Below are 23,705 nucleotides of genomic sequence, written 5' to 3' on the forward strand. Positions count from 1 at the left end.
CAATTCTTTACAGGTCGGACATTGCTAGGAAGTTGATGGATATGAGCAATGGGTTTACGATGTGTCGCTAGGGTAATTCCTATCATAGATCTATGGATTTCAGAGATTTTAGGAAAGTACTGTATTACTTTGCTTGGCTGCTGTGTATTAAATCTGGAATTTTCAGAATGTTGGAGCAGATGTAAAAAAAAAAACCAAGAACATGTCATATTGGTATATATATGAAACAGACACATATGAATATAAATATGTGCTTAGGTTATCTAGGGTTATTCTATTTGTTATCTGCACCTTCATATTAAATAACCTACTTCTGCAAACATTTAATGGCAGTACACAAATATTGTTTTGGAGTAAAGCGCTGTAATAGATGGTTTTAGCAGTTAAGGCCCTTCCACTCCCACGTTTCCTTTCTTCTCTACAAACGTAAATAAACAATATGTCTTTTTTCTCAAATGTTTATTATATGTTGACAATAGTTGTTTCAACTGTTCTTAGATTTGGAGTAAATAAACTGCCAAATGTGGTTCCTGAGGATGAAGATTTATGGATTTGGGGTATTTTGCACCTGTATGCTTCTACGTCTAGAGTCAGCATAGCAATGTTTTCTCCCCTAACGGATGAGAATGAGTCATTTGGCAAAGTTTACAACCTGGAGTCCACATTCACAAAATGTCTGGCTTAACTCCTATTTTAGAATCATGTGTGATAATACAGATCAATCCTTATTACCCCATAACATTCCAAACATTGGAAAAATGATTTAAAAGTACAGGAAAATTGGAACCATCTTGTGTAGCTATTTAAAGGACAGCTTCTGTCCCACCTTCTATCTGTTCCAAGTTCTAGTTAAGACAATTTATTACACAAGTGTCTTTTCAGTCAACACATTTTCTGAACTCGATGTTCTTTACTCTGGGTGGGCACAATAAGCCTATTTTTTTTTCCACAAAAGCATTCGGATGTTCCATCTTCACCCTATGTTGTAAACATTAGGACAAAGCGTTCCATGTCCTTATCCATTTTGTGTTTTTGGATTGCTTTATAGGAACAATGAATGGACATATATTTCAATGAGATGAAATGGACTGTAGAAAATCATTTTTATGCAAATTCAGTCTCAATTGACATGATTATTTAAAGCTTATTTTGTATGTCTAATGTGACAAGTACTGGGGGTCAGTCCTACCATACAGGCTACTAAGGTAGCCACCTGGGGAGTCAAACTCATTTTACTGTTGTCTTGTCTGAAGCTGGTCAGTGTAAAGAGTTGATATATATCGCTAGATATGAATGGAGAAGCCTTCTCCACAAGGTAAATGCGATATGGGCTCATAACATTATCCTGGTACAGCCAGAGTAGTTACATAGTCTGTAGACAGTACCCCTTGTAAATGCATCACAGACTACAATGGAACAAAAACATATACCTGTAACAAAAGCTACTTTTGCGAGTCATCCCAATTTCCAATATGAGAAGATTATATATCAATAATGCATTAAGTATTATTAGCAGAAACCTAAACTATTTTGTTTAATCTTACTCCACAGTGATTCCTTGTTCAAGAGAAGAAATGTAATGATGGCATCTAACCCTTGTACATTAACTTTATGGTAGCATAAAATATCATAATACGTATTAATATTATAATAAGGGTTTTAATAGGTGTTTAATGTTAATGGTCCATGTTTTTCATACACATTTTGTGAAGATTCCAAAAGTCAACTGTCTTGCTATACTACCCATACAAGTGTTGGAAAACTCATTGCAACACCATCACATTTGTGGCTTTTTTTTAAGCCAGGACATCTGTAAAAGCCCCGGTAGAATTAAAAAGTCCACCATGTCCTTGCCAAATTTCTAAGCTTGGCAGTGCTTGCCTGCACCAGATGTATTCCCTGATTGCCTCCTTTGCAGCCCCAAGTATTAAACATATTTCAGAGCAAGTGTTATTGTAGAATGAACTAAATAAATATTAGCATAACATTGTGGGTTTAAAAAAATAACTATATATCCCGGTAAATAATATATTTCTAGTTATATTTGTTTTTGAAAAATAAAAAAAAAAGAAAGTTGACAACTTAGCTAATGAGAGATGTGTATTCTTAGTAAACAACGTAACACAATGTTATCCTTTATAGTGAGATAATATCATCATGTGTGACAGTAATTGTAGAAAATTAACACTAAACGAGTGAGAAGCAAACATGTCACTTAGTAGTTAAGTGACCCTGGTCCAGATGCGTAAATTGCTGCTTCTTTTTGTAAACTGTAAAATAGTTCAGAAATCAGTATAGAAGAACACTACTGATAAAGGTGGTATACTTATTGACGTACATTGAAACGCAAACAATTGCAGGAAAAGAGACTCCTTTGGCATAAAGTCAAAGAAGAAAAACAATGCAAAGAAAACAATAACCAAAAATCAATTTTTGCAAGATAGAATAATGTAGTATTTTTATAATCTGATAATAGTTTAGAAAGACACAAGCCTTTTAAATTGCTTAACAAGTTCTGTTTAAAGAGTAAATGTCAGCTAGTGCAGAAGACATCTCTATAAAACTCACTAAACCTTAATAACTAAAACACACACATTTTATTTACCATTTAAAATAAGACAAAAAAAACAGTACTTTTATACCTAACATTTCTTACATGGGCATCTTTTTGATCACCTGGTGTGGGCAGCATTTTTTTGGCCACAGTGCTGCATACTTATTGCCAAAAATCTTATCTAATGCTATTCTCACCCCTGTGGGTGACCAACCTGCTTCCCAACGCAACCTGCCATTTCCCACAAGGACCAAGAAGCAAAGAGGAGGAAAATTATGCCTGTACGGATTTTCTGCAACGACACATCTGGCTCCAAATAAAAATTTGTTCCTTAACATTTGGTTGTCTTGGTCTGGTCCATTCTGTATTAGGGATGCCTTAGCACAGGACATTCCTTATTTTCTTAAAACAAACAATTTGATGTTTTACCAACACTGGTGAACTTGGAAGGAACACTAAGAATGGGAGGAAATGATAATGGAAGGAAAAATAAAAGAAACACCGGTTTAATAAATTTAGATTGTTGAGCTAAATACATCAACATATGACTGTTATTTGGTGCTCACCAGATGTCATTCAATGATAAGAATACAGAAACTGTATTATATGCGTTTTGTTCTCTGGAATGGTCGTTTCACAATTCAGAGTAGATGGTAAATATTTAATATTCATATTCCAGTATAATTAAGCAACTGAATGTAAAGTCTTCTGGATCAACATATAGCCTAGGGGTCATGGATTATATTGTCCCCCCATGTAGCAAAATGTTAAGTAGGCTGAGGTACTTTCATACCAAAAAGCATGGGGAATATGCAAATTTTAGCATTGTAAACATAAAAAAAAACTATTCACATGACAGTCTCTCTATGGTTCAAAACCAACAGTGAAGATATCATGTTGCACTATATACCAAAATTATATGAACAACCTAATTAGTCAGCTAACATAAGAATTTATTTGTATTCGAGTAAAAACAAGAAATATCTATAATTATACTCACTCCGTCTTTACAAATATGCTTAAATGGGCTGCGGATATTATAGTAAATGATACTGATGTGTTTTTATATATTAGCAAAGATATCCCAACACACCAGGCATCACCATGAGAAGTGCCTAGCCCTAAACCTTTGGCCTTGAGCCTGTATTACAGAGCTTCTGTGTTAAGGGCATGGAAGAAAGTTCTATTAAGTTATGTCCTTGACTCACTCATAGGGCTAAAATGCATGTGGAGCAAATGTAAGGAGGTGCATGTTCAAATACTGGCTGATAATAATTGAAGCTCTGACATCAGAGACCAGTGACAAATAGGTACAAATGCATTCTCACAAAAGGATAGATCAATGGACCAAGGTTGTCCATGTTGTGAATTTTTAGACATAACATTACACTCATGCATTTTAAGCAAATAGACCTTGACCTACCTCTCAATATCAGTCTTTTTTCTAAAGCAGTGGCTCCAAACTGCAGACCTCGTGAGTTGTAAAAAAGGATTTTAAGGACATTCATTTCTTTGAATGCAAGTTACAACGTTTCTGATTGAGTTGGCAATGCTCAAGCTCGGATATCCTAAAAACCTGGCTGGGTTGTAGTTTGGAGTTTAACATCCCTGCTCTAAAGGATCTATTCATTTTAAAATATCAGAAAGAAACTTTTCAGTTTCTGTGGCAAAACATTTTAGTGACTACTTTTGTTCACATGATGATGATTAAGAATACCCTGAAAATTTCAGAATGAGGGTTTGAACATTCAGCAGTACTAAGAAAGATATTTCTAATACATTTTGAATTCCAAGTATATATATATATATCAGAAATACAGTGTCAATGTTGTTAGTGTTGTAAATGACTATTGTAGCTAAAAATGGATGTTTTTTAATGGAATATCTTCATAGGCGTACAGAAGCCCTTTATCAGCAACCATCACTCCTGTGTTCCAATGGCACGTTGTGTTCGCTAATGCAAGTTTAAAAGGCTAATTGATCATTAGAGAACTACTTTTGCAATTAGTTACAGCTAGAATTTTTATTGTTTTCCATAAAAACTGCTAAGTGACCCCAAGAATCTACCAACAATGAGGAGTCTGGTACATAAGAGCACAAAGCATTATATTCAATGTAACGACTGAGATCAAAAGATGGTTTACATAGAGAAGTTTTTCAAGGAAAGTACTGGAAAAGAATTTATGAATCATCAACCAATGAGCCAATTATTGCAGTGGTATCCTAATTAGAATAATATCCTAATTATACTATGACCGAAACCTCCTTATGAAGGGGACAGAGTAACTTTTATCTGATTTATGTGTAATTTGTTCTTAAATTGTGCAGGTTGTTCAAAGAACCATATTCTTATTTAATCTGTAGTATCTTATCTTCTGTAGTATTTTTAAGACTAGAATGTGGAAAAAAACAATGAATGCAATGTGCATTTTTATTAACATAATTCAAATTCATGATCTGAAGATATTGTTCTGGAATGTTCTACTGTAGTCTTCTGTTAAACAAAAGTGCCATTTATATGGCAGACTAAAAGGAGCTAGATCTATTCTCATGAAATAGCCATGGGTGAATTTTTCTAATAAAGGTCAACATGAAAATGTGACATAAAAATGATAGACTCTCCAGCTCATGAATGGTACTCATAGTTGACAGTTCTAGAAATATTCAAAATACAATTATCCTTTATTCGAAAAGCAACAACATAGGAACACATGCATACATCTTAAAGAGTGGAATTTAAATGACTGTCACATACGTGACAGTTACTTATTGCTTTTAAAGGAAAGTTACTTGAAGATGAATTTCCCAATAAAATATTGTATTTGAGGACTTAATAACAAAACGGGAGAAAAAGTGGCGCTTTCAAAGTATACTACATTTCTCCCAAGTGTCCCTTGGGGGGCAAAAATGTTAGAAAGAATATGTATATGTAAGCGTGTGTTAGAGGGAGTGTTTGTTAGTATAGAGTTTGTTAATATATGAGTAAATATGTGTGTGTTTCCGTGAGTGTGTATGTGTGTTAGCATTACAGTAGTGTGTAAATTTGTGTATGTAAGTTACTGGGGGTGACAAGGGGTCGATGGGGCCACTTGGCTATAACTGCCCCTTCGCCCAGGGCCTGAAGGAGCCAGCTCTCCCCTGTTTCTTAATGCATCACAAAGTTGCATTAAAGGTTTTGGTAAAGCACTGCTCTTTAGCATCTTAATATTTCTACAGTTGACTACATAAATGATTAATTATACGATATAAGATGGTCTCTTTTTGTGTAGAAAGAGGCCTCCTCTGTTTTTTAATTATACCAATATCATTCCCTGAACATTTTGGTGAGGCACATCAAGAAGTATTTTTCTTATAAAGTAGTAAATGGAAAATGTTCATGTTTTTGGTATTCTGTTTATGGGTTAATAAGGCATTTAACATTCCAGGTAAGGCAGCCTAGAGCCCCTTTCTCCTTACAAGATGCAGAAATGACAAAATGATTCTAACAATGCCCCTTCTAAAAACCATAACTTCTGAAATAGTAGGGATTTAAACTTTTTTTTTTAGTAGCAAGAATTACCATATCTGATGTGGAGGGTTCAAATATTGTGTAGGTAATGTGTAGATAATGAAGAAGTAAGCTCCAGAGAACATGCCCCCGAGTATTTGCCCATTATCACTGAGCCCCATAGAATGAAGTAAAAACCTGACGACTCAGGGTCTCAGATATGAGTATCAAAAAAAAGATGTCCTAATATGCTCAAACATTGTGCAAAAATGGTTTCGTAAATGTAATTAGACTTTTTTATAATAAAAAAAGAAGAAGAAGAAATCCATTGTTCCATGTGTTTTACGCAGCCTTTGCAAATTCATTTTTTTTGACTGTTTTGGAGAACATCTCTATTAAATTTAAACATAACAGGTCATTAAACTGGCTTCTTTATTTATGAGGCATACTATTGTGCAAAGGTCACCCCATTTTCAATTTTTTTTTATATGTAAATGGTTGTTACATTCAGGGTCCCCTGCTAGGTGGATGTGGGTCCCTAGGAAACTTAGGTTTTGCAGGATATCAAAGACATTTCTATATTGTGTCCATCAGCAAAAAGTGTGAAAAGCATCTGGTTAACATGGGCAAATGCTAAGCGACTGCCATGTTTTGCTGAATGGGAAAGACAGCCCTGATCAGTTCGGTTATTAAAATACTTTATATCTCTTTGAACTCTGTAAAATATTGTTTTCTTGAGACATGAAATGTGGACTTCTAGATCCTCCATACAGAATAATGGCTACCGTATTTCATTCATAAGTTCTTTCAGATGTCTGATTTCACTTTGCTATTACTCCGTAACTGTAAGACAAGGACGTCATCACATGAAAATGCAACACAGATTCCCTTCATTGAGGAACAATGAGCTGGAAAAAGAACTACAACCTTTTTACAAAGTTAGGGGGAACATTTGTTTCCACGCTTGACTCCTGGCATTTTAAATATTTTATTCAAGGGTGATGTAAGTGTCCAAAACAGCTGCTTTGTTACAGCCCCAAAAAAATATGCAACCAGAAAATGTATAGTTAGAGAGATAAATCTCTCTAATGTTCTAAATAATTTTGTTGCAAAATTGCCCACTACACATTATGTTGCCATACTTTAGGTGAATAGGGATAGAGATAGTTAGCATTCCTCCCAATGTTTCTTCCAGCCAAAGTGGCATTGCTAGAGGCAGGTCTAGGGACCTTATCAACCCACCTCTTCCCAATGTGATTGGGGTCTCTGCTGCAAGACCACAGACCTGCTCATATGGCGGTCAAAGGACGCATGCTTTAATTCTAAATAATGAAAGTTGAGGTTGAAATAAAGGGATTAGATGCACATCGAGGCTGGAGCCTCAAACACCTGAAAGGAGGAGTGTGTGAGGCGTGAGTATGGATAAGGCCATCCTTTACATAGGTTGCCTCAGGGTCTTCAATCAGAAGGGCTGCCACTTCTAGGTGCCCTGTAACTGAGGCGTCCAGCAGGGTCATGTAACACATTATATGACCACGCAGTAGAAGCTCAGCAGTTTCTACATGGCACGAGGGTGGGGGGAGCGGTGAGAGCAGTGGAGAGAGCTGTCAGTGTTTTACATGTAAGCATACGTGTATAGTGTTAGAATGAGTGTATGTGCAAGTGTGTAAGTATATGGTAGAAACACAGGAACATTTTTTTTTTACTTTGTTAACTTAAAAAGGAGCTAGGCAAAGGTGGATGGATGACATTTGTAATGCTTTTATCCTAGCTTTATTTTACATGCAAGGTTTTAACACAATATTTATTAAATAATATGTACTTGTAATCACATGCATATATGGAGAGAATTGAGAAAATCTTATGTAAAAATTGTATGTTCATTGTGTGGTCTTAAAAAAATCTATGTTACTCCTAATCCAGATTAACCACAGGGGTAACATAGTGTTTTATGTTTCAATCCACTGGTTACTGTCACTGGCATACTCCATTTGTGCCTCTCCTTCAGCTCTGTACAGTATGTGAACATTTTTCAGATGTGTTTCAGTGTAATGTAGAGTCTAGCTATTGACGTTTATGGTCTAGAAAGTATATGTAAACATCCTATACACTGAACCGCTTAGTAAAAGTTGTTTATTGATTTCACTGTAGCTTTTTTTAGTAGTCGTAGTCTAGAACCTAGGCTTAATATTTGGGGATTCGTCAGGGGGTTGAATCACAAATCATATATTTCCAACCACAACTGAAACAATTAACGTTTAGACAGGTCATTGAATTGAGCCCATTGTTCAAGACATACATTTTTTTCAGAGTGTTGGCTGTGTTGCCAAAATATTCATTGCATTTTGTAAGAAATCGGCATCTATAGAACACATTTTCTATTGTTTTCTCGATTAAATAATGAATGTGTTGATGAACAGAGTGGGATTTTTGTGGCAGTCTAAAGATTTTTTTTACATGTTCTTATACTATGCTTTACATTGTTATGTCTATATCTTAAGGGTAAATTGTGACATAGGTTATATTTTATCATTGGGCAGAGATGGGTACATTGCAGCCCTGGAGCTGCAGTATTTTACCAAGATACGTTTATTTTTCTTCTTTGATAAAATAATTAATAATTAAGGTACTTACAAAGTACTGAATATGCATTCAGTGATGGTGGGGCACTAAACGGTTCCTTTACCTTCTAGACAACTAGACAGCTGCTGGATTAAGCTGTTCAAGGGGTAGAAACTGGCAACTCCATCCTGGTTTCCCATAAAAAAATAACATTTTTGTTTTTCTTATGAGAGTTGGAGGATATACTCTCCTTGTCTCACTTCCTAATAACAAATGTTGCATATAGTCTGTCTCTTAGCCTATTTATGCCCCATTCATATTAACATCTCTTGCATACGTTAGATGGGAGACAAGTCGAGTTTGAATGATACCCAATGTGCATCTAACCCCTTTATATAGATTGCAAGCTCTCAAGACCTCTCAGGTCCCTTTATCAGACACGGTTTACAAAAATGTGGAAAACCTCTCTTTAAGTATCAGTTAAATAACATGGTTCAGAATGGGAAGCAGATAACATCAAGACGTCTAAGGCAAGGTTCTTTGATCAGTCAATAGTGTTAAAATCAGATGTGGATGGGAGTCATCAAATGCAGGTGTCAGGAGGTATTCACACCTCTAGTGGCGTCAGTTTGTGTGCCTGTCTGGTTTGTTAATCCACAAAGTGATAATGGGAAATTTATATAGCTAGTGTTGACACTTTTCTAAAATATCCGTTAGACAATCCCAGGTTTATCCTATGTTTACGTTGTGACATTGTCACTAACCAAAGAAACATAGCTTAGAACATTCAGGCTCCAGCTACCCGGCACATTCCCGTTTTGGGAGGCGGGTGAGTGGGTCTACTGACGTCAGTGGATGTCTATTGACATCGACTGATGATGTCAGTGGATTGTCCTCTGATGTCACATGCAGGGCTAGCCCCAAATGCTGAAAGATTGTGTGTTTCAACAAGACCTGGAGATTCTCTGTGGTGACTAAACTCTGTTTCTGCAACACTGAGATTTTACAAAGCATGACCTAGAGAAGCGACACTTTACCCAAAATCTCCGGGGCAAACCTGGAGAGTTCCAGGTAATGTTGACCCAGGTTAAAATCTGATATTGAAAAAAAGGCTAATTTGCATGTTTTTGCTTTTATCTGGATCTACAGATATAGGTACTTGGAAAGGTTGGACCTGAAGGACTCTAAGCCTTTTTTTCAATCGGTATAACTATGGAAGTAATAAAGGAAACATACTTTGGCACCAGAATTGTAATTATTGCATTAAAAAGAGTTTATTAAAAGTTCAAAATAACATCCATTCCTAGTGATATTTCATCTCTACAGTTACACTCAATTGCTAAGTTAAACCTTAAAGCAACACAGGAAATGAGACCAAGAAAATGAGGGCATATCATGTTTTATTCTTAATTCTTCCTACGCATAAGCCCTTGGGTGGGAAAACTGGTTGAAAAATGTGAAGGCCCTCAGATACGTCATATCTAAGGAAAGGAGACTGGAAAATCAATCTCACTTTAAGATGCAGGCAAGCATATTATTTTTACAACAAACAATCCACATTACAGTCTTAAACTGACTTAAAGGGAAGGCTTGCTTCAACACAGCATGTTAATAATCATTAGTTATTGTTGGCAAATGCATACAATCCTGCTTACTGAGAAGCAACATGTGTCTAGTTTGTTTGTTTACTTAAAGGGACATTCCAGCCATCATATGTACCATTCATCAGACCCCTCCATGCACAAAAAGTGATCCCATTGATTTCAATGGGAGTGTTTTCCTGCCACTGACTGGCTTTTTTAACCCCTTCAGTAATTTTTACCATATGTCCTCTTTTCCATATGTGACGAACCCAGCTGGGCCAAATCCTGCAAGGGCCCAGACACAGGTGGCAGGCCACATAGGCCAACAAATCGGTCCGTTACAGATGAGTTCATGTTCTTACTTGACATTACTATTACAATGTTGGTGGACATATTGAAATAATAAAAAAAATAGACATTAATATATTACATGAAATGGATATGTTATTATGACGCAAAAATAATATAGTAGGGATACCTAAGTAATGATTCTTTGTCTGGGCAGGATGGGAAATTGACAAAATATACAAAGTCATCTACAATGTTCATCTTGTTCTGAATTTTATATTCTGTACAGCTGTAAACTATCAAAGTACATACATCGCTCTGCATAGATCTATACAACACTGACTGGAAATGAACTCCAGACCTTGCATTTTACTTCTTTTTTTACACCATTAACTAATGACATCTCTCTCATCTAAACTCATTTGTAGGACGCTGCTCTGCTAAAGCATTACCATGCTATTGCAGCAAAGTTCAAGAGCCTTAAACCTTTCAGGCTAATTACCTGCTAATTAAAGGACTCTTAAAACAATGCCTTTTGGCCATTCAGGATATGCATTTAGTTTAATAGAACACAAGCTTTTCTTAATTTTAACTCATTTAAAATTTATTTAACAGACCTTTAAGAAGTTGTAAGTGCAGAAAAAGAGCGGCGAAAAAAAACCTTTCAAGTTTAAGGATCCAAGACCATACGTGTAAGTTAACACATTAGTCTAACTTGTACCGTAAGTTTTCTTTAAAAAGCATAATACACAATGCTATGTAATATGGTATATTAAAACATGGGTTAAGGCCGATGAAGAGAAACTGCATTGGATAAACTTTGAAAAAAATTGAAAGTTACATAAAACTGGAAATTGTTATCGAGGTCTAAGTAGAGCCAGTCCTTTAAATTAAGGTTACCAGATGCATTGTCGTATTTATCTTTGGCGCTGCCAATCCAGCCGCCTACTTACCATGGTCCTCAATGCTGAGTGCTGGATTATCTAGACACTCCAGCATACAGCAGCAGGCAGAAGTAAGCTAATGTAAGTTAGTAAGTAAGAAGTAAGCTAAAAGTAGTGTTAATGGGCCGGCTGGGGAGACCAGTGATTTCCTCCTTAACTGGCCCATTGAGCAGTACCACAAAAGGGAGTCTGAGCTCCCAAAAGGGTAACTGACTCCATGTTATGTGGCAGAGGGGTTGCTACCTTCTGGACTTGCCACCCTAGTTGGCCAGAATACACCACTGAAAAGATGGCCCCTTTAACCCAGTATGCACATATAAAATGCATTTTAAGTCCAGCAGTTATTTAGCATTTTTATTTTCCATAGGAGTCCCTAATTATAAGAGAACCCTTATGTCCCTACTATAAATCAATTGATATACACTCAGATGTTGTTTTAAATGTATAAAATGTTTAATGTGGCAACAATCTCATAGAGGGTGAAGTTAATACGGTTATAGATGCGAAGGGGTTTATTATATATAAATAAAGCAAATTGGGGATATTCCCTCTGCCTAATTTGCATTTTTTTGTTTTAGATTATTGAAATATACTTTTCTTCTTAACTCTAATTCATTGATGCCTAGGTTTCTTTCGTGATGGTTGGTGGTTGTACATCTGTACATCTGTAATAGTGAAAATTGAAAGAGCTTGTATGGCCATTTAAGAAAAAAATGCTTGCTGTCATTAAAATGATACTAAGAGTTACAGCGAGGAGACGGCTGACAACTTGGAGGGAGGCTATGTAAAGCCAAGTAGTCTTCTCACACTAACTTATAGGACTAGCAAACATGAGAATTTTAAGAATCCATTCTGCTATAATATGTACTAAAGTGTATATGATGACTGGCGAGTCCCTTTAACAGTTGTAACACTCATGTTTCTAATGCTGCACTTAGTTTACAAAAGTGTTGAATTCAGTAGTGTTGGTGGGACAGCACCTTTAAACAAAACAGTTTATGCAAAAACTATCCATGCGTCCTAATTTAATTCATGAGGCAAAGGGATTTTAAGTCTGACAAGATCACTAATGAATGAGTGCAACATGCATACATATTCTACAAAATACATAAACAACTTGCCTTAATGTTTACAGAATTAAGTGGAAATGTCTACAGTTTGACTAATATATGTAATTTTAAACATGGTAACATATAAAAGCCATACAAGGAGACAATTGTTAAGCAATGCTTCATTATGGAATGTATTCTGGATCTGTTTCAAAATGTAATAGATACTTGGCTACAGCTAAAAGGGAGAAAGATGTCACAAAAGCTTCACACACATATAGGAGAAGCGATTGATAGAACGTATATCTGAATTCGGATAGTTGATCCATACAGTGTGTGGCCCGTTGTGTGTATGGTTTTGCCAAGTTAAAGTACTGGATACATTGATAGGGTGTCAGTGTACATTAATACAATGAGCTGTATCCATGAAACACAACTGTGGGTTCCATGACATTCAACATTTGCCAAATCCAACTTTTCTTTCACATTTGCTCCTCAAAACAATATCCAATAGAGAACTTGAACATATTCTACTGATGCTTCTGGTTGCTAAAGATTAGAAATAAATCTGAGAACAACTTCTACTGTAATATTTTTAATAAAAGTGGACTAGGGCCTTCAACATCTTCTGTCTTTTAGTAAATGTATAACCTTGTTGTACAACACTATGGAGTCTGTTGGTGCTATATAAATGTAATAAGAATTAATAAGAAACACATTTCTGAGAAAGGATAATGAAACTAAAGGGACTAAACAATGAATGCATATGAAAGCACTTTGTAAGTATTTTTATATACATTTTTTTATGAAAAAATAAATACAATAATAGCAGCTTCCCACCCTCTCTGGGGTCTGAGGTTTGACACTTGAAGCAGCCAATCAGTGTCAGGAAAACAATCCCATTGAAATCAATGGAAACACATTCCACACATGCGTATGGTGGGTCGGGGGTCTGATATTTTACACTGACACTTTTTCCACCTTGGAAGGATTCAGCAGATCCCACCACAACTCCATGCACATGCCCTCGTTCCCCACCTCTTGGCCTGCAGGAGATGCATTCTGGCCAACATATCTCAAGCCAGTTCCAGCACTAGCTTGCACGAGCGTTCCAGGGTGCTTCAAGCAGACAAAAGTGGTGGGAAGAATGTATACTAAAACACAAATGGAACCTATTTCCATGATGTTCCCGGTAGTTTATCTGCCTCACACAGTATTTGAGTACAGTAAAATGTGTGCATGGGGATTCTGCGGTGGTAGTCAGCCGTTATTATTATTCCAGACTTATCTAAAAGTAGACAGATGTAAAGTCTCAGCTCTAGCAAATGACGTGCTCAGACCCTGTGATATGATGTCATGTTACAACATTTCCCAACCGTATCTGCATATGTGACATAATATGCGGGACCGGATCGCTGATAGCTCACATATCGTGAGAGACCACAGGACATTCATTCTGCCGCCTATTTAGAAAGTACGGCTGTTTCCAGTGCACCTCTGGCACGTGCCTAATCCCACCTCGCAGGAGGGTATCAGAGCTCCCTTGGGCTAAAAATGTTGTGAATATGAGTACAAAATATGAACATCTCTGCAAGACAAGGGGACAGTTCAGTCTAACTACACTGATCAGGTCATATAGTTTACCGGTATGTTAGATTTTGTACACTGCGCTCCCAAAACTTTCATGCTCTATAATGTTGTTCCTGTTCAGTGATTAAGCAGATTAACCTTACGTATGCCACATTTGCAGAAGATTTTATGCAAATGCCACAAGGCCAGGTAAACCTATTAAAGAGTGAAATTCATAAGTGTTACTGTTGCTTGAATTATTAATACTCTTGACAGTATTGAATACATGTATATTATATGTATTGTATATAAATAAATATTCTAATAATAATAATTATATATATATATATTAATAATAATAATATATCAATCTGACAATAAATTCCAGGTAGTGAACTTAAACCTAATGTCTCAAACAATGATGTCATTCATGTCCTGTCACATCACTGCAAAAACACTTCCTGATTACCATTGTTAAATCTAATCTCAACATGTGGCCCTGTAAGAAACACATGTTAAGCTACAGGCATGCATATGGTACACATGAACATGGCGGCTGCTGATTTAATGTAATTACTGGGGCAGTGATACCCATATGTCTGATGTGGCTTTAGTGAGACAATGTGTGTTACAATTAGGGACATCACTCATTTGCTTTAGATCAGCCACTTGGCAGGCAGCACAACTGGTTGCACTGCGCATGCACCCATTGAATCTTTTCAGGACCCATCCATGACAATATTATGTTAGCCTTTCAGAAAAGCTCATGTGCCACCAATAAAAAAATAAGCAGAACACTATTTGGCAGAGGGAAATTGTTAGCAGAGGATTTAAGGAGGAGTCCTGTCCAAAAAAAAAGGTTTTGACATAGAAACATAGTATTTGGTGGCAGATAAGAACCAATTGGCCCCTCTAGCCTATGTTTGCTGATGTAGAGACTCGGACCTTATATAGTCCTTGGTCTAGATTCAGGGTAGCTTTATGCCTATCCCATACATGTTTAAATTCCCTCACTGCATTAGCCTCTACCACTTCTGATGGGAGGCTAATCCACTTATCTACCACCCTCTCAGTAAAAAAAAAACCTCATTACATAAAATCTTTTAACCCTTGTCTAACAAAGCATAGTGTGTGGCTACTGGTTCAACTGTATGCAGCTTCTGTGCTCTCATTCCTGTAGAGCCCTGGAATTAAACACACTCCTCTATCACACACTGCACATGTGGGTATATGCAGTAACTAGAACATGTCTGTGGCTGCATTGGCTGCAACTTTTAAGTAGTTTGTTGCAATTTGCCTACAGTTGTCATTGTAAAGGCAAGCGTGTGTTCCAGACAGTCCAATATCAATGGCATGACCTTGGCTACACAGTGGATACATCTGGGTTATATGATGTCACACTCACCACTATTTAGTTTATAAGAACACTGACTATAACCAGAGTTAACAAAGTTGTAATTTAAATTGCTTTAAATAAATCCAGTTATGCTGAGGTACTGAAAGGGTGCACAAGGCATTATCACGTGACATCCCCCCCCCCCAAAAAAAAGAACACAATTCTAGAGAACATTTTCAGGTATTAATGCAAATATGTGTGTTTGAGAGGCAGTGACATTACAACAGATATTATAAATAATATGAAGCTGCAAAAAGTTATGTGTAAGACATATTTTAGGAGTAATATTTAAGATATTGTATAAGTGTAAGATGTAGATCTAATGGTCATTGAGACATGTGGTGTTAGATCTGGTATTGCCTCTGGAGTGATGCTTTGATGTCTATGAACTGAAGTTAGGCTCTGTGCTCAGTATGTAGGGATAGATACTGATGTGAGTGTTGTGGTCAGAGTGCAATGTGATTCTTGGGTGATATGGTCGTTGAATGCCAATTGTCATGTCTACCAGTGGGCACTGACTGTGGCCATGGTAGCATATGGTCCTGGGAGGCACAGTCAGCCCAAGAAGTGGCACTGGAGCCCATGGATACTATGAATGAAGTCATAATGTTAAGTCACACTCAGTGTAAGATCTGAGTGTTAAGGTTCTATGTAAGGTATCTAGTATTGTATCACAACTGGTCCTCATGAAGGTCTATGTGTATGTCTAGGGTGGCTCTGGGTGGTCACTCTATGTATCATACTAGAAGGTTCTTCACACTTACCGCGGATTGGGTGCTGCTGATGAGCCCCAGCAGGATGACAAGTGTGGCCACCAGTCTCCAGGTCATGGTCCAACGCCTGGCACAAGCCCACAGTCACAAAGACACACTGGGGCACCTCACCGGGGGCAGCTTCCCTTCCTCCTCCTAATACTGTGCATGCAGGAGAGAGATGAAGCACCAGTACTCCAGACTTTCCTCTTGTCTAGTGGAGGCTCAACAAGAAATGCGCTTTGAAGAAAGGAGCTCACACCCCACCCACCGAGATCCCCCACCCTCCAGATAGGGACCATCAATGAGACTGCATCACCCACCATCCTGTTTGCAGCTGAAGTGCACAAGGGCAGCAGCACCCGTTCTCAGGTTGAAGACATTTACCGAGGAGTCGGGAAGTGCTGCAGTCCCACTCCCCCTATCTCCCGGCTGGGGCTTGGGCACGGCGATGAGCTCACTGGCGGAGCACTGACTCCCAACTCTGCTGGTAAGTGAGATGATCTGACTTCGGATTAACGGGAGACACTCAGACATAAGTAAGATTGCCACAAAATGACTCGAAGTCAGAGGCTCTATAGCACTCAGTAACTGTCTCTTTCTCGATCAGCTATCGCTGCTTCTCTCTGATGTGTCTCTTTACTTAAGGGGCTTGTGTTGGCCAAAGGGCTATCTGTGGATATGCATTGAAGAAGACACTATGTGTCAGCCAGAGGCTCTCTGATCAGCGAAGTAGTAGTCCGTGTGTCTTCACTCACTTCTGAAGTCCCAGCAGCAATAAGCATGTATCCAAACCCAAGCAAATCCAAGCACCGATTCCATGCAGAAAGGCTACATTGAACGAGGGCTATGGAAACATTTGAACACTTTATATTAACTATTTCATTTCTAACGGAATCCCAGCTCTAGATAGAAATGATAATTGCCAATTTATTTAATACTCGAATGCATTAATGCAGTCTGCTGTAAAGTTGATTTCTGTATGTTGCTGATCTAATGTAAGTATTTGCCCATATTAACCCTAAAACTATGTTTACAATGTCTAGTCTGTATATTATGGCAAGTGGGAAAAAAATGATTTATTCTTATTTTTATTCTACATTGTAAGGAATGTCACCCATAAACCCCAGTGTAGCTAATGTAGCCAGTGTGATATTAACTTTATAATGCTGGTCTTCTTCTTAACCCTTTAAACACTGACGTGCCAGGTGTTTGTTTTCTGAATACTAAAAAGTAATATACAGTTTCATCATTCCTTAAGTTTGTAGAATTGCTGACTGCTTCTTGTTTTTCTAGATCGTTACTAGTGAGAAATCAAGTGTAAGATGGGGAAACTACTGCACAATCAGAGGCAGCCCATAAGGGAGAGAACACTGAACCATTCCATGTACAGGCAGCAGAACATTCCATGGTGAGTGGTGGGATGCTGAGGGAGGGACAGCTAGAAAGGGAAGGGGAAAGTTGCCCTTTCTGGTTGCACTGATTGGAAATGTACCATTTCTTGGTTTCTTTTTCTTCTTTTATTTCAGCCACATTGCCAAAAAGCTTTGTTGATCTTGTACATTAAACCTATGTGCAAGGTGTTTTTGGAGAGTGTAGTGGAACCGACACCTGATACAAATATATGCTAATAAAAAGGAAATAAGAAAAACATATTGAAATCATGTTTTTCAACTTGGTTAGATAAACATTATATGATCATTAATATAGCCTCTCCAGAGAGTGTTCTGACATTTATGCCATTTGCAAAATACCTTAAACAGGTCAAAGATACGAATGTATTTGTACAAATGTATTTGTAGAATGGCATCTTTGATGAAATAATATAATCCAGTTCTGAATGTAGAATTCCTATAAATATTTTAGTCGGATTTCAAGGGATCCATAATGCTAACTGGACAGCAAAGTTCTAATCAGCAGCTAAACTAATATATCAGAATATGGCCCAGTGCCTATATTGTGCGCGCATGTACAGAAAACCCAGACCTGCCAATGTACAGATCTCAGCTGGCAATAAATGCAATAAGTGCTCTTCACTGACACCCTGCTCTTATTTGATGCAAAAGGTAATATGCAGTGCAAACTCAGCTTGCTTCCCTGCTCCCTGCAGACTGCAGAGCTATTACATCTTATAGATATTAAATGTTGCATTGATCTTATGTAGTGTATATTTGAATATTAATATGTTATCGTTTTTTATCTGAAAGTTTTCAGATTATATTTGTTGCATAAACTAAGTAGAACTGATCAGGCCAACAAAATCGGGGTAACTAAAATAATGCTACCTGTCAACTCAACCGCATTAAGTCACCTTTACTGCCGGCAAACAGCAAGATGCCATGAAAAGCACACTTATCTGTTGTTTGACAGTCAACTTCAGACTAGTTGGAAGTGTACAAATGAGTTGAAAAAGTACTTCAGCTTGACAACATCAGCTCTAACAGACACGATTACCAGCTTGAACACTGGATATATAATTTTCTGGTCAGGTTGCCTTAGTGGAGTGCTTTTAAATTAAGTAAGTTAAGTTATCTCTGTAACTTGAGTGTTAGTGAACAGACCCTAGTTTGCAGTTTTGGCAACAATGAACCAGTACAGAAAAAAATAATATTAAAGGCTAGGTATGTGCAGCATTGGTTGAAAGTGGGTGACGTTGTGTATGGGCAAAGTTATAGTTAAGTCAAAGCACTTGAGCTGGCGTAGACTCAAACCAAGCTTGAGACATTAACTCTTGTCTCATACTATCTTATCAGCAGGGAAAAAAGTGAGTATAAGTAAGAGCAGAGCCAGCTAAAATCCATTCAAAAAAGGTGCTTGTGTTGATATCCAGTGTGGTGAAGGCTTGCCAGTGACCCACCTTATCTGTTGCCCAACAATGTCTCCTCCCACATCTTGGGCAGACTGGATGGGCGACATCTTCTATGTTTATATATTGGTAGAGCACGTTTATTAATGCTAATGTTAATGTCAATGCAACTAGTATATAAGAGACAAAAATGAGTAACCATCATAACATGTATTTTGTAATTGATTCCTTATTTTGGTCGGCCTTTTCTTTGCCTGCATCCATTCACCCATAATAGCTTGGGAAACATCTGGCAAATATTACCATCTTTTAATATCACCCAATACACATTGGCGGAACAGCAATATAAAAAGAAGTCAAATCCAGTTATAAGGACACAAATGTAATTGTTTTACCATTGGTTAATTGTTCACGTTTTTTGTGTGCCAGAAATACAAATGATATATTAAAAAGTTGCATTACATAAAAATCCCCCAAACTAAAGCTTTAAAGGTGCTGCTCCACTTAGATTAAAAACAATTGCACTTATTGTATGGTAAGCAGATATACTGTATCTTATCAGTCATGCCATTTTATTATCTGAAGATTTTACAATGTTAAACCAACACAAGAGATTTTTCAGTGTCTGTCTCACAACCTGTCAAATGTTTCCTTGTGTGTCAGAAGACAATTGTGTGTTTCCAGCAAAACCCATATGTACCATCTAGCCTGCCCATGTTCCTGATGCATAGACTTGGACCTTAATCAGTCCTTGGTCCTGTTTTGGACTCAGGATAGTTTTATGTCTATCCCATGTTCAAATTCCCCCCCACTGTATTAGCCTCTTCTGATGGGACGCTATTCCATTTATCTTCAATGTATTTTATCTTTACTTATAAAGTAAATAATTATTTCTGGTAAGGGTTTGGACATTTACCAGTTCTAGGAATGTTGTTTCTAATTAGAATAAACTCATTTAAGCAGTGATTGCACTTAGAAACGGAGTTATAACGATGTAAGTTGAAAAAGGAGTGGTTGCATTATCTAACTTGTGCTACTTGTGCTAATAGTTAAACATGGCTAATCTTATTTTATAGTTCTGTTCAAAAGCAAATACATTTGGGGATACTATAGAGACATATAAAGATGATTTGTATAACATAATATAATGTAAGCCAGACGATGCCCTCATATAACTCTAGTTTAAAACAGATGTAAATGTGAATTGTTTTAAGTCACACCAAACCTCTTTTCATATATAGGTGAAATGAAGTCAATTAGTTGAAAAGGTAATATTTGGAAATGCCACCTAAAGAACTTTATTCATTTTTCTTTTTGTTTAGGTTCCTGGTGGTTTTTGCATTGGTAGCACTGCTTGCTAATCTAGTCCATGCTGTAAGTATATATATTTATTTGTATGGAAATACTTGACAGTAAGCAACTCTTGGTTTCAGTGACTGACTGTGAATTGGTCACTGATTTCAATGTTTAATGCTACAGAAAAGTACAATGCGTTTTTACTTAACTTGGATCAATAAGATGGGCCCCCTACAGCAAGTTGGAAATGTTTTTATCTTGGGTCTTTTTCAGGCCGCAAATTGTTTTCCAACTTTCCAGTTTCACGAATACTGGATATGATGGCACTATATCAATAAATATTAACAATAATTATTCAATGCTCTTCTTATGGATTATCTTTAATCCAAATTTAATTCTAATAATGACAGAGAAAATGAATTGTATTGATTCTTGTATATTGTCTAATTAGAAGACAAATTAGAAAAACAACCATCTTATGTTAGCACACAACAATCCCAGGATCTTATTTTCTTTTGCATTCTTTCTCCAAAACAAGAAAACCAGATTGTCTGTGACTGGAGACTATTCGTGTTCAGGTTTCACCATGCAACATGACTCATAGCAGGCCAGAGATCCCATAGGAAATCATTAATTCCCAAATGCAAAAAACTTAATTTGGAACAAATTTTGCATTCCGTTATTAGTTGTGTGCCAAAAAAAGATTTATTGAAAAATTATTTTTATGAAGTTTTTTATTAAAAAACTTTTTATTAAACATCTCTGATGATTTTCATATAATTGTAATAATAAGGGTTATGTGGTCCAGTGCTCAAAGTGAGCATTTAATTTGGTGAATATAAAATCAAATTCCAGTTGTTAAGCATCGACCATATGTCCTTTCATATAAAACAAAAATATGATTGGTTACGTCCTTTTAGGTGTTACCAAAGATTAAAATGATCTAAAGGACAGATGAGTTAGGTGTGAACATTAACATTTTCACATTAGTTGTGCCTGATGTTGTTTGTCCTCGAAAATATCAAAATGTCACCCAGAGGCAAGAAAGTATAGAAACTGTTGAAATTTTGTCGAACCCCCACCAACATACACGTGTTTAGTGCCAATATCATTTGCTGTATGTCATCATTTCCTTGATATCTGACCTGATCCCAGAATATTCATCCAATCAGTTTTACAATGATATCTGGGTATCTACCTCTTTAACATGGATTCCATGTTTCTTCTTCATCTTTCTTTGTAAGCACTTGTCCCCTTGTACTTCATTCCCACTACAATGTATCAACATCTGCTTCCTACAGAATATCACCACAGTCCTTTCTCATTGAGTATTTTGCTCTGTTGATACAGCTGGCAAATGTTAATTTCCCATAAAGCGCAACGTAGAGAAGAAACTGGAAGCCTATTGTCATCCAGCTCCTTACCCTGCTGTTCATTGGAATGCATTTTAGCTAAATTAGAAGCATTAATATTATTTAATACGTACTTATCAATGGGTGTTCGGTAAAAGGTGCAGTGACGTCTAATACAATGTATTTCATCAGGAACCAGCAAAGCAAACTGGATTAGCTAAACATTTATTGTTCACTTGTTTATTTTCCATTTGGGTTCTTTGTCCCACCAAGATTCACGCAAATGTCTACTGACTCAGACTTGTACACCCATTGAGAATGCAAGGTTGTGTGCTGCTAGATTACATTCTACAAATGACTGGGTTCAAAATGGACTAGAGAGGCTGAGTTGGCACGTCAGGGACAGTGACGGGACATGCCTAGGGGATGTGCTCTCCAGGGTACCGGAAGGCTTAGAGATCTTTAATTACAAAATAAACTGTCATGTAAAAATAATGGTGGGGTGCTATACCCAAACTGACACCTAAGATAGTTTAGGTCTGTGTGAGCAGCTATGTAGCCATTTTCCGTGACAGAATGATCTCTGTGAAAATAACTGGTGTCTACCTTGTAATACTTGTGAGGGGGTTAACCCTGATTCTGAAGACCCCAGTCATGCCCAACCTGGGGAAACAGTTGTGAGACACTGGATAAGTATATAACACTTATAATTATATTTTATTTATAATGCCAACAATTTACTCAACACATCTTACAATAAATATATGAATATGACAAAACTAGAACTGATAGACTAAGACAAATCAATGCGTAAAATAAACAGGGCCCTACTTGCAATATATCTAGAGGATAGGTATTTGCTTCTTGTTAAAACACGGCATTGTATCAAAAGACATGGTTGCCTAGCTTGTTTTAGTCTTCCTTAAAAATTCCACCCTTCAGAGCAATGGTCTCTTGCGGGGGAACTATTTCCTTGTAAATGATGAACTACACAGATTTATTTTAAAGCTATCCCTGGTTTGTTTCATATACTTCAACAGACCCAGTCTAATAAAAGCATGCTTTGGAAGCTTGGATTAATGTATTGCAAATGATTAACACGCTCACATGCATTTTAACATGAACCTGTAGGAAATGCACAAATAAGGCAATATATGACATGGGCACCTTTGCACAAAATGAAGTTAAAACAAAATACCAGTACTGCGTAAAGGATTCCTCCTGTAGAATTACTACAAATAAAAATTTGAATTCAATGCATTTCCATTCTAAACTCCAAAGGGTGGTGTGGTGGGGGGGTTGTGGGGTCAGTGAGGTCTTCTTAATGTCTAACTGTATTAGCCCTTCTGCTAGGAAAGGTTTTATGGTGAACTTAAGGCAGTTAAATAGTTATGGGCTGTCAGCCAAGCTGCTCTGGCACAGTTTGCTACCCCATCCTGAGCCAGTGATATTTTTTAGAATGTTATCATTTTCTAACATATTATATTAAGTTATAATGAAACCTTGGAATTAGGAACACTAGGGCTGACCTGCTCCAAATGTTTAGGCTACTGATGTAGCCAGGAGGCCGGTCCAGACTATTTTTGTTCCATCATTACCAGTAAACCCCTTGTAAGTTGTTTTCCTAGGCAGCATCTGCAATCATGTTAAGTCAGTTTGGGATGATGCCCAGTGTGCCCACCAAGTCTTGTTGACACTGTTTTGTTATGGTGCCCTTCTGTCCAGTGCACTGCCATTCACACAGTGTACTGTTCTCCGATGCGTTTCATGTAGATTTTATGAGGATCATCCTTTAAACAACACAACAGACTGTTTTCAAGACCACATATATACGTGTATTAATTTAAAATCCTGACGGTCATTGTTTTTCAAGACAACAGTGGGATAAACTTGCTTAGGCGTATGTCAGCACCACTTACACTAACCGTGGCACCTTACAAGGGCAAGAAGGACCCCACATAAGATATCCACCCTCTACTCACTTTCTTTTCACACATAGAGAACAATAGTCTAAATATCAACACTAAAATATTTCCGTTTTGCCAGTACTGCTGCTGATGATTTTCA

Source organism: Sceloporus occidentalis, unplaced genomic scaffold (assembly GCF_023333645.1).
Source record: "Sceloporus occidentalis isolate IW3139 unplaced genomic scaffold, rSceOcc1.0.p SCAF_27, whole genome shotgun sequence".
Classification (NCBI taxonomy): domain Eukaryota; kingdom Metazoa; phylum Chordata; class Lepidosauria; order Squamata; family Phrynosomatidae; genus Sceloporus; species Sceloporus occidentalis.